Source organism: Oncorhynchus gorbuscha, unplaced genomic scaffold, assembly GCF_021184085.1.
Source record: "Oncorhynchus gorbuscha isolate QuinsamMale2020 ecotype Even-year unplaced genomic scaffold, OgorEven_v1.0 Un_scaffold_28:::fragment_2:::debris, whole genome shotgun sequence".
Taxonomy (NCBI): Eukaryota; Metazoa; Chordata; class Actinopteri; order Salmoniformes; family Salmonidae; genus Oncorhynchus; species Oncorhynchus gorbuscha.
The window spans coordinates 24,352-37,787 of record NW_025745143.1 but is presented as its reverse complement, the minus strand read 5'-3'; the positions used below and the strand labels follow the sequence as shown (position 1 = coordinate 37,787).

The following is a 13,436-nucleotide window of genomic DNA, read 5'->3' as shown; positions in this document are numbered from 1 at the left end:
GTACCTAATTCCACTCATCACATGTATTTGGACAGTGATGTTAAATGTAGCTCCAGTACATCTGATCTCAAATCCAAAGTATCCTGCAGGGTGACAGATGGTCACCTTTTATTTGAGGGTGTTTTCATGCGTATTGGATTTACTTTTTAGAAATGAAACCACTTGATAGGTCTATGTATGAAAATACCCTCATTTTTAAATGAGGTGACATTCTGTACTGTCACCTCATGAAACATTTTGACATCACTGTCCAAATACATAGGTAGTGGTGTATGTATTTTGAGACCAGAATGGTATATGAATGCTATCTAAATTAAGCTTGATTGACATTATCATTATGCCTCTATACTGTTACAAATGCCTCACAAATTCCTTTAAACATGGCTTGTTTCTGACCTATCATTGTCTACAATGCTTTTGTATGTCTCGTTCCTCTTATCCGATCAATTGTGATTTTGTTCTCTTCTGGTAAGTAAGTGTGATGATTATGAAAGTAATCCATCAGAATGTGAGGTCTCGTTTCTTGTTTAAGAGGGAATTTTAAATATGTTAGGAGGACAGAGCGGTGGACTTGACAGCGTAGAGCAGCATTTGCTGCTGTCTAGTAGAGTACTGTGACCGTTCAGTGGATCAACAGCTCGACACAATCAAAATGACCTGTTAGCTACCCTGTGTCCTGGTGCAACTTTCACATAGACTCCCTTTTTTTTCTAGTGTTATTGACTTGTTAATTGTTTACTCCACGTGTAACTGTGTTGTCTGTTCACACTGCTATGCTTTATCTTGGCCAGGTCGCAGTTGCAAATGAGAACTTGTTCTCAACTAGCCTACCTGGTTAAATAAAGGTGAAATAAAAAACTCAGAAAGACGTAAGTTGAAACCCAAAGTGATTTACTTCCGAACTATTACGGGCCCCTCTCACTGGCATACATTTGCAAATGGACCGGATCAACTTTTGCCAAGCTATTCATGGACTTCGAAGAGTGGGTCCAATGACACATGGTATCGTTTGGCATTATCATGAGCTGTCATTTCTCAGAAGACAGGTGGATGAAAGACCAAAGGGTAACCATTGTTTTCATTCCTAAAGTAATATGTAGCTCAGTTGGTAGAGCATGGCGCTTGTAACGCCAGGGTAGTGGGTTCGATTCCCGGGACCACCCATACGTAGAATGTATGCACACATGACTGTAAGTCGCTTTGGATAAAAGCGTCCGCTAAATGGCATATATTATTATTATTATATATTATTAATATTTCAACATACAAAATGACAAAAATGCATGAGTTTACCCCACTTTCATGTTTACATATTACGAATACGGTCTTGAATGAAACCTAACCATGTGACCTGACCCGGGAGAAGAGCCCAAAGTTTCAGGTAAAACTCAGGGTCTTAATAATGACGTTTTGGTCATTGAAACCATCTGCAATTATTGAAACTACATCTATCAATTCTATATTTACCTCAGAGGAAAACATGCCAAGTAGACACTACCATACATATCAATCTCTAAACAACATGTTGGGTTGTCACAGTTTGTAATCAACTCAGTTGACATAAATATAATATCTCTTAGGTAAGCTGATAACCTATGAGCCATATTTAGTCTCAATCACATTTGACACCTTTGGCGAAGTTTCATTGAAAGTGCCGATGTGAACGACTAGAAAGAGCAGGCTGGCACTTGATAAGAGGGAGAGATTCCAAGCTGAATGCTTATCAGACTTCTTAGTCAACAACAACATCTCCGAAAGGGATGAAAACAACAAGGTGTCAGCTTACTTCTCATCACTCCACAACACTCATATCTGAATCATCTACACGGGCAGCATGTAGCCTAGCGATTAGAGGCTGTGTGTGCGTGCGTGTGTCTTTCTCTGTGTGTGTCTCTCTATGTGTGTTTGTGTGTAATAAAAGTATAAAGAATAACAAATAATATAAAATGGTAGTAAATAATAATAATAAAAACATGAAAAACAATAAAATGGTAAACAGTCAATATAGAAATATAATAAATATAAAAAGCTAAACATGGAAACTAACTATGTAATTGCCATCTTCACCATTTCGTCAGTACTACAGCTGTTATTTTACAGATGTACTACAGCTGTTAGTACTACAGATGTTATTATTCAGTGTCCTTCAGGCTATGGCAGGCAAATACAAATTTGGCTGCAAGAGGAGCCATTGCTCCTTAGCCCATAAGTATTTTTAGTTTTTCCTCTGGGTTTAATAAGTAAAAATTTGGAATAAGTGTAGTAATTTCTGTGAATAATTAATCTCTTGGTGAGGAATATTTATATATTTTTATGTCTGCCGGTTTCTATTGCCAATTGGTGGTCACTCAGCCTGTACTTGGTAAGAATCTGTCTCTGCTTCGTATTTTCTGTTTAGGGCCAGATAGCAATTTAGTTGAAAAGATGGGTGGGTGCCCTCCGTGCAGCCTTGTCTCACACCTCGACGTTGTGAAAGGAATTCTGTTCTTTGGTTTTAGATTTTTATTGCACACTTGTTTTCTGTGTACATACATTTTATTAAGTCATACACCTTACCACCATAGCCCTTTCTGCTTAAATATAATCAAATAATCAGATTTTGCCCTCTTTTTTTTTAGTGGACGTGTTTATTAATTGTGTGTGTGTGTGTAAGGTGCATAAATGGTCAGTAGTGCAATGGTTGGGGAGAAAGCCAATTTGATATTTACTTATTACAGGACTTAACACTGAATGTAGTAAACTTTCTCTATAGCCTGAGGGACACTGAGTATCTATGTCTCCACAACACCATGTTTCCAGTAAGATTATGATGTCCTGTCCCATGATGTTTTTAAGAAATTCTGGATTTGTTTTTAAAAACCAAAATAGGAAGAGTATAGGCCCTGGATATTCCAAGAGCTGATAGTATAAATTATCTCATTTATAATAAGTGATAATAACTGGTTTGAGTAAAGTACATTGAAAATGAATAAATAATGTAAATTTCAATATATAGATATATTTGTAAGAGCTGATCAATTTGGATCCCTCCCTCCCTCCCTCCCTCCCTCTGTGTCTGGGTGGGGGTGGCTCTCTCTCTCTCTGTGTGTCTCTGTGTGTGGGGATGGCTCTCTCTCGCTCTCTCTCAAATTAAATTCGCATTTTGGCATGACGTAACAATGTGCATATTGCCAAAGCTTACTTTGGACATTTCAAATATTAACATAATTAATAATAATAAATCATGTGTGCTGCCAACACACAGCTCTCTAAGTCCTCCCCCAACAGGACGGGTAACCTATCCTCATCAGAGAGGTCTTAGAAACCTTGAATAAGGGTTTCAAATTTGGGGAAATTACACTCCAATTGTTTTATATTTTTGTCATTTTGTCAAGAAATGTCTCGGGTCTCGGGTTCTGCTGTGGTGCAGTGGTTTCACATTCTTTCCTCTACAGAGAGCCATGATTTCCTGTGTCTACCCTTCTCAATGGCAAGGCTGTGCTCACTGAGCCTGTACTTTGTCAAGGTTTTGCTAACGTTTTGATCAGTAACCATGGTCAAATAGTTTGCCACGGTGTACTGTCGATTTAGGGCCAGATAGCACTGCATTTTGCTTTGTGTTTCCCAATAAGTAATGTAGTTTTGTTTTGACTGTGTTGTAATTTGGTTTATTCTGATTGATTGGATGTTCTGACCCTGAGGCTTCAGTGTGTTAGTAGAACAGGTTTGTGAACTCAGCCCCAGGACCAGCTGAATGAGTGGACTCTTAGTATTGCTGGGCTTGGTAATGATATGAGAGGGGGTCACTGTATTTAGATGTTTCCAAAACTGAATTGCTATTTTTTTAGTTTTTATTATTAGTGGATACTGGCCTTATTCTGTACTGCATGCATTGTTTGTAGCTTTCCTGTGGACATGTAGGATACTCTTACAGAACTCTGCATGCAGGGTTTCAATGGGGTGTTTGTCCCACTGGGTGAAATCTTGTTTTGCAAGTGGACCCCACACCTCGCTGCCATAAAGTAGAATTGGTTCAATGACACATTCAATTAGTTTTATCCAAATCTTTATAGGTATTTCAATTTGAATTTGTTTTTTAATGGCGTAGAATGCCCTGTGTGCTTTCTCTCTCAGTTCATTCACTGCATCATGAAGGTGTCCAGTTGAGCTTATTTTTAAAGTAATTGTAGTGTGTGCAGTACTCTATATATTTTGTACCAATTGAGAACTTGGGTATAATTCCATGAGATCAGGATCTTCTCTGAAAAATAATTATTTTAGTATTTTTGCACTGTACTGCTCTAGCAGGTCCAGGCTCTGCTGTAGGCCATGTGCTGTGGGTGACAGCAGGCATAGGTCATCTGCAAAGAGCAGGCATTTAATCTCTGAATTGTGGAGACTAACACCAGGGGCGGAGGAGTTTTCTAGAATAGTGGCCAATTTGTTGTAAATATTGAAGAGTGCAGGGCTCAGATTGCAACCTCGGCGAAGGCCCCGCCCCTGGTTAAAGAAATCTGTTATTTTCTTGCAAATTTTGATGCTGCACGTATTACCAGTATACATTGATTTAATTATGTCATAAGTTTTACCCCCTACACCACTTTCAATAACTTTGTAGAACAGTCCTGTATGTCAAATAGAATCAAATGCTTTTTGGAAGTCGATAAAGCATGCATATATTTTGGTATTATTTTGGAGGACATCTACCAGGGTGTGTAGGGTGTACATTTTTTATTTTTTTTATTTCACCTTTATTTAACCAGGTAGGCTAGTTGAGAACAAGTTGTCATTTACAACTGCCACCTGGCCAAGATAAAGCAAAGCAGTGCGACACAAACAACAACACAGAGTTACACATGGAATAAACAAACATACAGTCAATAAAACAATAGAAAAAAGTATATATACAGTTTGTGCAAATGAGGTAAGATAAGGGAGGTAAGGCAATAAATTGGCCATAGTGGTGAAATAATTTCAATTTAGCAATTAAACACTGGAGTGATAGATGTGCATAAGATGAATGTGCAAGTAGAGACACTGGGGTGCAAAGGAGCAAAAATAAATAACAGTATGGGGATGAGGTAGTTGGATGGGCTATTTACAGATGGGCTATGTACAGGTGCAGTGATCTGTGAGCTGCTCTGACAGCTGGTGCATAAAGTTAGTGAGGGAGAAATGAGTCTCCAGCTTCAGTGATTTTTGCAATTCGTTCCAGTCATTGGCAGCAGAGAACTGGAAGGCAAGGCAGCCAAAGGAGGAATTGGCTTGGGGGGTGACCAGTGAAATATACCTGCTGGAGCGCGTGCTGCTATGGTGACCAGTGAGCTGAGATAAGGTGGGGCTTTACCTAGCAAAGACTTATAGACGACCCGGAGCCAGTGGGTTTGGAGACGAATATGAAGCGAGGGCCAGCCAACGAGAAGCATACAGGTCGCAGTGGTGGGTAGTATATGGGGCTTTGGTGAAAAAACGTGTGGCAGTGTGATAGACTGCATCCAAATTGCTGAGTAGAGTGTTGGAGGCTATTTTGTAAATGACATTGCCGAAGTCGAGGATCGGCAGGATAGTCAGTTCTACGAGGGTATGATTGGAAGCATGAGTGAAGGATGCTTTGTTGCGAAATAGGAAGCTGATTCTAATTTTAATATTCTCTCTCTCTCTCTCTCTCTCTCTCTCTCTCTCTCTCTCTCTCTCTCTCTCTCTCTCTCTCTCTCTCTCTCTCCACAGGCCTTCAGGCCTTTACTTGTACAGTGCAGGGAAAAACAGCAGGGTGACTTGTCTCTAGGGTATATCATAGTCAACAAGACCACGCCAAGTTTCCAACCCAACCGCAGGCGGAAAGAAAAACATGAAAACAGAATCTGAGGTACTTGTTGAGACAAGTTCTCATATAGTAATCTTTACTGTGCACTTAGTATATGATGTGTAAAGCAATTTCTATGTATTTCAGAGGTGCAAACCTCCTGTATTGTGCTGGTTTTCTTTTGTCCTTGGCAATTAATTAGATTTATGGCAGTTCACATAACTGGCTACCCATCTACCGATCTGATTATTAGGCAGTAACAAACAAAAACAGGCCTACACTCTGGCCCGAGAGAACCAAAGTTATGCACCCTATGCTATATCTAACAATTGTATCACAGATCTTACAGACTTAAAATTCATGATGTACAAATTGAAAGAGATATTTATTGGAGGTTCAATTATGTAAGACTAGCTACCTCAGTCCAATAGATCGTTAGTGGTGATTTTGAAAAGGTTCCTTCAGACACTTGGCACGACAAACAGGATGACTTCAGGACAGCCCACTTAACCTACTCCTCAGGTTTCCTCCAAACATATCGTGATAACCTTGTTTGGAAGCCAGACAGCGGAGTATTAAGCTTCAACAATGCTAAAATTGGATCCTGTGCCAATAACACCCTATCAATGTTAAAATTGGAGTTGGTGTCACTGTTTAAATTATATCCCCCATTGCATATAGAGGACATTTGGGAAAAGGCATCTTTGGAACTTGGCAGAGCCTTTGTCACTCTCATGCTGTGTAGTAGGACATGCTGTGGTGGGGGTCAGGGAACCTCCTGGGGAAGCGGGGCCTCTGATTTACTGCCCTTGACCCGGACAGTGGCCCCAGTCATGGTGCTCATATTTACTAATGGGGCCCTTAGGACACAGAGGGAGGCCTTCAGACAACCGCCTCTGAGGTAACTAGCGGACATTCACTGGTTCTCTGAACTGCAGTGCAACCTTAAGCACAGAGAATCCATTTCCTGCCATTAATTGCAGCACAACAGGTTTAATTAAGCTCCAAGATGAAGGCCAAGTTCCCACAGCTTGGGGGCATGAAAGCAAAGCACATTAAATAAGTTAAGAGACAAGAGAAACACACATTTTAAAAAGGCACAAATACTCTAATTTGCATTGACGCCAAGTCGTTCATTAAGATGTTCTGAACTTGTGCTAGCCCAATAACCAGTAAACAACCTGCCTAAAGCTGCCGACTTCCATCCTGTGCAGTAGATGATCAAGTGTGTGTGACCATGAGAAGGACATGAAGAATGGGGAATTGAATGTGTATGTTCTCAACATGTGTGTGACCACGTAAGACACAGTGGGAATGAGAAAGAGTGCTAGGGGACTTCAGCCCGAGAAGAAAAAAAAAACATTTCAGACTTTTTGCTTTTCACCAGCCCATACAAATAGCACTGGGGATTGGTCAATGAAATCTAGAACTATTTATTTTCAAAGGTGCAGTCCCCCACGTCGCATACCGGTTGTTTGTATATCAGTTTACCACAATTCCCACTACTCAGCAAAGTGGCAGTGCAAATAGCAGGTGCAAAGAGTGACTGCATGCTGGAGCCACGAGGCAGGGTCAGACATGTTGCTGCTGTTAGGCCCGTTTTTGAGTGATTGGGGGGGGGGTAAAAAAAGAGTTATGACCTCCCTTCTTTAGTAAACACTGCTGTGATGAAGCTGATTAACTGTGTACTCTGCACTGCCGAAGCCAACACCACTCAATCGCCATGACAGGGAGTTGGGAGCTGAACAACAAGGACTCACTTTGTTTGGCATTCCAGCAACTGGGCCCAGCGCTTTACCCTGTTATCAGCCACATTGCGGTCGTACTTGGTCTGAGAAGAAATTATCATGTTTATCAGAACTTCCAAAATGCTTGTTTTGCTTTCAGTTGTTGTGTTGGCAGTCAAAATGGGTCACTGCAAGATAAAGAAAGAGAAAGTGGTTACTGGAAGGAAATGTCATTTTTAAAATTAAATATTAGGAGTGTCTGTCTGTCTGTCTGTCTGTCTGTCTGTCTGTCTGTCTGTCTGTCTGTCTGTCTGTCTGTCTGTCTGTCTGTCTGTCTGTCTGTCTGTCTGTCTGTCTGTCTGTCTGTCTGTCTGTCTGTCTGTCTGTCTGTCTGTCTGTCTGTCTGTCTGTCTGTCTGTCTGTCTGTCTGTCTGTCTGTCTGTCTGTCTGTCTGTCTGTCTGTCTGTCTGTCTGTCTGTCTGTCTGTCTGTCTGTCTGTCTCCTAAAGTGTTATTTGCTATTACATATAAAGCCAACATATTAAGGAATTGACAGTAGACTGGGTTAAGATGTTCATTTTGGGACACATCCTCAGTAGTGTGCCTTCGAATCAGTGGGTATTTCGGCCTTTAATCACTAAACACCCTCATTAAAGGTGGCCAGCTAAAGGGTGATCAAGCCTTAGCTTGTGTCCTATGCCCAATTAAGATTTCCCACGGGACTATGCAAGGCAGGGGCGTCCTCTTCTCTGAGCCAGCCCTACAGCTGACCGCATACCTCATATGCCCTCCTCAAGATGGAGGGATCTGAATTGGGTTCTCAGGTGGGGGTGGGGGGTCATGAAGTTATTGCCCAGCAAGGGTCCTTCCGTTTGATCCAGATCCACTAGCTGCCTCTTTTAGCTGCTTGAGAAACTGCTCTGACAGTCTGCCGCAGAGCCTGTCCATGGATTCCAAGTTCTTTCAGCAACCTGATGGTGGAAGAAGCCACGAAATCCTCTGCATCCCACTTCAACTGGCCAGACTTTTGTATTTCAGCCACGCTGAGTTGCGTCTGCTGCCAACTCTGTGTAACACAGTTTCAACAGAGGTTTCCCACGGGAATGTGAGCTCTGTGATGTACACAGACTTTCGTGAAGGGGACCAGAGTACCATGTCTGGCCTAAGGTTGGTAGAAGCAATCTCAGGTGGAAAAATGAGTTGCTGGTCAATATCGACAAGCATCTTTCAGTCCCGGGCCATGACTAGGTGTCCAATTTCTGGCTTCGTAGGAGGATGCTTGGGCCTTTTCTGTCCCTCCCGGATGAATGTTGTTGTTTTGACAGGATTGCTTGTTTTTGGAGGTAATGAATTGGTTGCACTCCTCTTGGTCTCAAGTGCTGCAGCCAGGCTCTTGAGGGCCTGATTGTGCCTCCAGGTGTAGCGGCCTTGTGAGAGGCTGGTCTTGCAACCTGTCATTATGTGCCTGAGAGTCGCTGGAGCTGGGCAGAGGGGGCAGGTTGAGTCCTCGCCATACCATTGATGTAGATGTTTTGGTGTTGGAAGCACATCATAAACAGCTCTTATGATGACGCTGATGTTGCTTGCCTCCATTTGCCAAAGCTCACTCCAGTTGATCTTTCTCCTCTCCGGGCCTTCCCACCGCGTCCATTGCCCTTGTTTAGCAAGAGAGACAGCCATTGCACTTCTTGCAGTCTGCTCCTGTCTGCGCACCTCCTCGACCACCAGCTTCCTGCGTTCAGATGTTTTTGCCTTATGGAACGTTGGTTTGCTTGCTGCCAGGCCAAAGCCTCCTCTTCCATGTTGGATATTCCCCACAATGTCTTGGTGTCTCAGGGCTGATGTTGCTTGCTGCACAGCCTTGGATGTTGTCCATTTCTGTCCAGTTTGTAGGGGAGGTGCAGCCTTGCTAATGGTCTGGTCTTTGGAGTCCTTCAATGTCATCTGAAGTTTCACTTTAGAGCACTTGTACTCCTCCGTTAGACTTGTAAGAGGTAGTTCAAGGACCCCTTTGCCATAGAGGCCGATGTTACTCAGACATCGTGGGACACCCAGCCATTTCTTCACATATGAGGTAATGGTTCTTCTGAAAAAACCTACACTCGATCCCTCCGATGTCAACAACTACAGACCAGTATCCCTTCTTTCTTTTCTCTCCAAAACTCTTGAACGTGCCGTCCTTGGCCAGCTCTCCCGCTATCTCTCTCAGAATGACCTTCTTGATCCAAATCAGTCAGGTTTCAAGACTAGTCATTCAACTGAGACTGCTCTTCTCTGTATCACGGAGGCGCTCCGCACTGCTAAAGCTAACTCTCTCTCCTCTGCTCTCATCCTTCTAGACCTATCGGCTGCCTTCGATACTGTGAACCATCAGATCCTCCTCTCCACCCTCTCCGAGTTGGGCATCTCCGGCGCGGCCCACGCTTGGATTGCGTCCTACCTGACAGGTCACTCCTACCAGGTGGCATGGCGAGAATCTGTCTCCTCACCACGCGCTCTCACCACTGGTGTCCCCCAGGGCTCTGTTCTAGGCCCTCTCCTATTCTCGCTATACACCAAGTCACTTGGCTCTGTCATAACCTCACATGGTCTCTCCTATCATTGCTATGCAGACGACACACAATTAATCTTCTCCTTTCCCCTTCTGATGACCAGGTGGCGAATCGCATCTCTGCATGTCTGGCAGACATATCAGTGTGGATGACGGATCACCACCTCAAGCTGAACCTCGGCAAGACGGAGCTGCTCTTCCTCCCGGGGAAGGACTGCCCGTTCCATGATCTCGCCATCACGGTTGACAACTCCATTGTGTCCTCCTCCCAGAGCGCTAAGAACCTTGGCGTGATCCTGGACAACACCCTGTCGTTCTCAACTAACATCAAGGCGGTGGCCCATTCCTGTAGGTTCATGCTCTACAACATCCGCAGAGTACGACCCTGCCTCACACAGGAAGCGGCGCAGGTCCTAATCCAGGCACTTGTCATGTCCCGTCTGGATTACTGCAACTCGCTGTTAGCTGGGCTCCCTGCCTGTGCCATTAAACCCCTACAACTCATCCAGAACGCCGCAGCCCGTCTGGTGTTCAACCTTCCCAAGTTCTCTCACGTCACCCCGCTCCTCCGCTCTCTCCACTGGCTTACAGTTGAAGCTCGCATCCGCTACAAGACCATGGTGCTTGCCTACGGAGCTGTGAGGGGAACGGCACCTCAGTACCTCCAGGCTCTGATCAGGCCCTACACACAAACAAGGGCACTGCGTTCATCCACCTCTGGCCTGCTCGCCTCCCTACCACTGAGGAAGTACAGTTCCCGCTCAGCCCAGTCAAAACTGTTCGCTGCTCTGGCCCCCCAATGGTGGAACAAACTCCCTCACGACGCCAGGACAGCGGAGTCAATCACCACCTTCCGGAGACACCTGAAACCCCACCTCTTTAAGGAATACCTAGGATAGGATAAAGTAATCCTTCTCACCCCCCTTAAAAGATTTAGATGCACTATTGTAAAGTGGCTGTTCCACTGGATGTCATAAGGTGAATGCACCAATTTGTAAGTCGCTCTGGATAAGAGCGTCTGCTAAATGACTTAAATGTAAATGTAAATGTAATTTTAGGATACAGGCCACACTGGTATGTATAGTAGTAGTAGAGAACAATATCTTGTGTTATTAAACTATATAAAACGACGGTTGTTGATGTGTATGGCTGCATTCCAGATAGATTTTTGTACATTTGAATGTTGCAATAATAGGACCTAGTCCTACCGTTTGAGCGAGCGAGAGAGAAATTTATTTTGATAGCAAGTCCTGACCCCAATGACTTGACTGCCCCTACATGGAGAGAAAGAGAACGGCTCATTTTCATTTTCATTTTCACAAGGCTCATTTGAATTTCTTGATGCAACAGGAAAATGATCTGCTACAAAAGAGTGATCATGTTAAGATCTGACATCTGCTGGCATAACGTTGCTGTTTTCCTGCTTGAGATGGTCATTAGAGATTAAGGGTCATATCTAGCAGTGCAGAAGGTTGTGCCTGTTATTTACTACAACAACAACAACAACAACAAAAAGGTCATCTTTCTTTCACTTTCCATTTTTGCTTGTTATGTCTTCTTCCATATGGTAATTATTCCAGGTGCCAACTTTTAACTAGTGCAGATCCTTTGAAAATACGGTCAAAGGTCTCACAGTAGAACTGAAGGCATCCAAATACAGACCTTAGACGAGGGCTTTCATATCATCCTAAATAGGTCTTGAGCAGGGCAACTCCTCCAACGTTAACCCCTCATGGGGAACTCTCAGTGCTTGAGGAGCGAGCACAGCTGCTGTGGCGGGGTCAGGTCTCCGGCAAATGAGGAGGAACACTGTGTAACCAATATTATTGTCCCCAGTGTCTCATTGCTAGCACTTAACAGTTAGCCACAGACAGCTAGGCTGCCTGCTTAGAACTGTTGCGATTATGTTTCAAAGGGTAGAGATTTGTCACCATTATGAGATTGCTTCTCCATACCGGCATACAATTATAAATATACCGTAGATGCTGGAAAATGGAGCTGCATGAACCTATATAACGGGAAAGAGTTTAATATACATAGCATTCCAGATGACATTTCCACAGGCTCGGCTTTGTAGTTTACGCTCAAGCTAGACAAAACAACCCTTCCGTAACTTGTTTCAGACTACAGAAATGTAAAAAGATTTGGGTGTGGACTTCTCAGTTAGGCCTAGGTGCTATCCCAAATGAACTGGATTCCCAGACAATTAGAACACATGCTCGTTATTTACAGTTAGCTAATGGATTTCGTAGGAGCCCAGTTGAACTCCATCCGTTGACCCTGGATCTGAAGTCAACAAAACACTTACTGTAGTTGTGGAGCAGTTCATAGAGTAAGCCATACATCATGTTGATGATACTTGAGTCTATAGTGCATTTATGTGGTGTATCCCCCCCAATTTTACATATTTCGATAGTACACAGTGGTCAATTCTTTGCTTTATTTATTTGCTGAAAAGAGGGGCAGGCCAGTCAACACTAAATAGGACAAAGGGGATATGCTGTTGTCAAAAGATGAATGAAGCATAACCTTGTTGGCTTTTTCCGATACACCTTGCCAATGAGAGTAACTACAAGCTATCAAATAAACAGCGTATCTACATTACATTCGTCATTGTAGTGCATTCTCCATACGGATCATAGACATGGATCCTAAAAGGCTGAATGAATCACATCATTTAGTTAAAGGAATTTGTTTTTGCCAGCTGTGCAACGGTTAAATCGACGTATGGACTCCAATTGGTTGTCTTGAAAAGAATGCACACAGATATCCACGGCTTCTGAGGTCAAATTAACGTGGAAATATTTCCCAAATTGAGTTGTGTGTACATTCTGTACTTTTCCATTCTTTAACGTTTCCTGCAAGCTGGGACTCTCGTTTGAAAAAGCTGTGAGAACTAACTGAACTCCAGAGGCAGCATCTGTGTAAGTTGAGATATCTATTGGTCTTCTCTGTAACCTTACATGACAGAGGTTCGAACCCTACGGTATAGCACTTCTCAGCTGGCAGACAACTTAGAAAACACAAGAGCATACTCGTGCCTATCTATGTATGTATGTATGTATGTATGTGTGTGTGTGTGTGTGTGTGTGTGTGTGTGTGTGTGTGTGTGTGTGTGTGTGTGTGTGTGTGTGTGTGTGTGTGTGTGTGTGTGTGTGTGTGTGTGTGTGTGTGTGTGTGTGTGTGTGTGTGTGTGTGTGTGTGTGTGTGTGTGTGTGTGTGTATGTATGCATGCATGTATGTATGTATGTATGTATGAGAGAGAGATATATATAAAGTTCCTTGCGAAAGTATTCGGCCCCCTTGAACTTTGCGACCTTTTGCCACATTTCAGGCTTCAAACATAAAGAAATAAAACTGTATTTTTTTTGTGAAGA

At 43.2% G+C, this 13,436-nt stretch overlaps 1 long non-coding RNA gene across 1 annotated transcript; it reads right to left on the bottom strand.

Moving 5' to 3' along the window:
• Positions 1-7,569: 7,569 nt before the first annotated feature.
• LOC124017582 lies at positions 7,570-11,845 on the bottom strand. Its single transcript, XR_006835510.1, has 3 exons — positions 11,722-11,845; positions 11,268-11,333; positions 7,570-7,697 (listed from the first exon to the last, which is right to left on the bottom strand). It is a non-coding gene; the product is annotated as an uncharacterized LOC124017582 (long non-coding RNA).
• Positions 11,846-13,436: the final 1,591 nt, after the last annotated feature.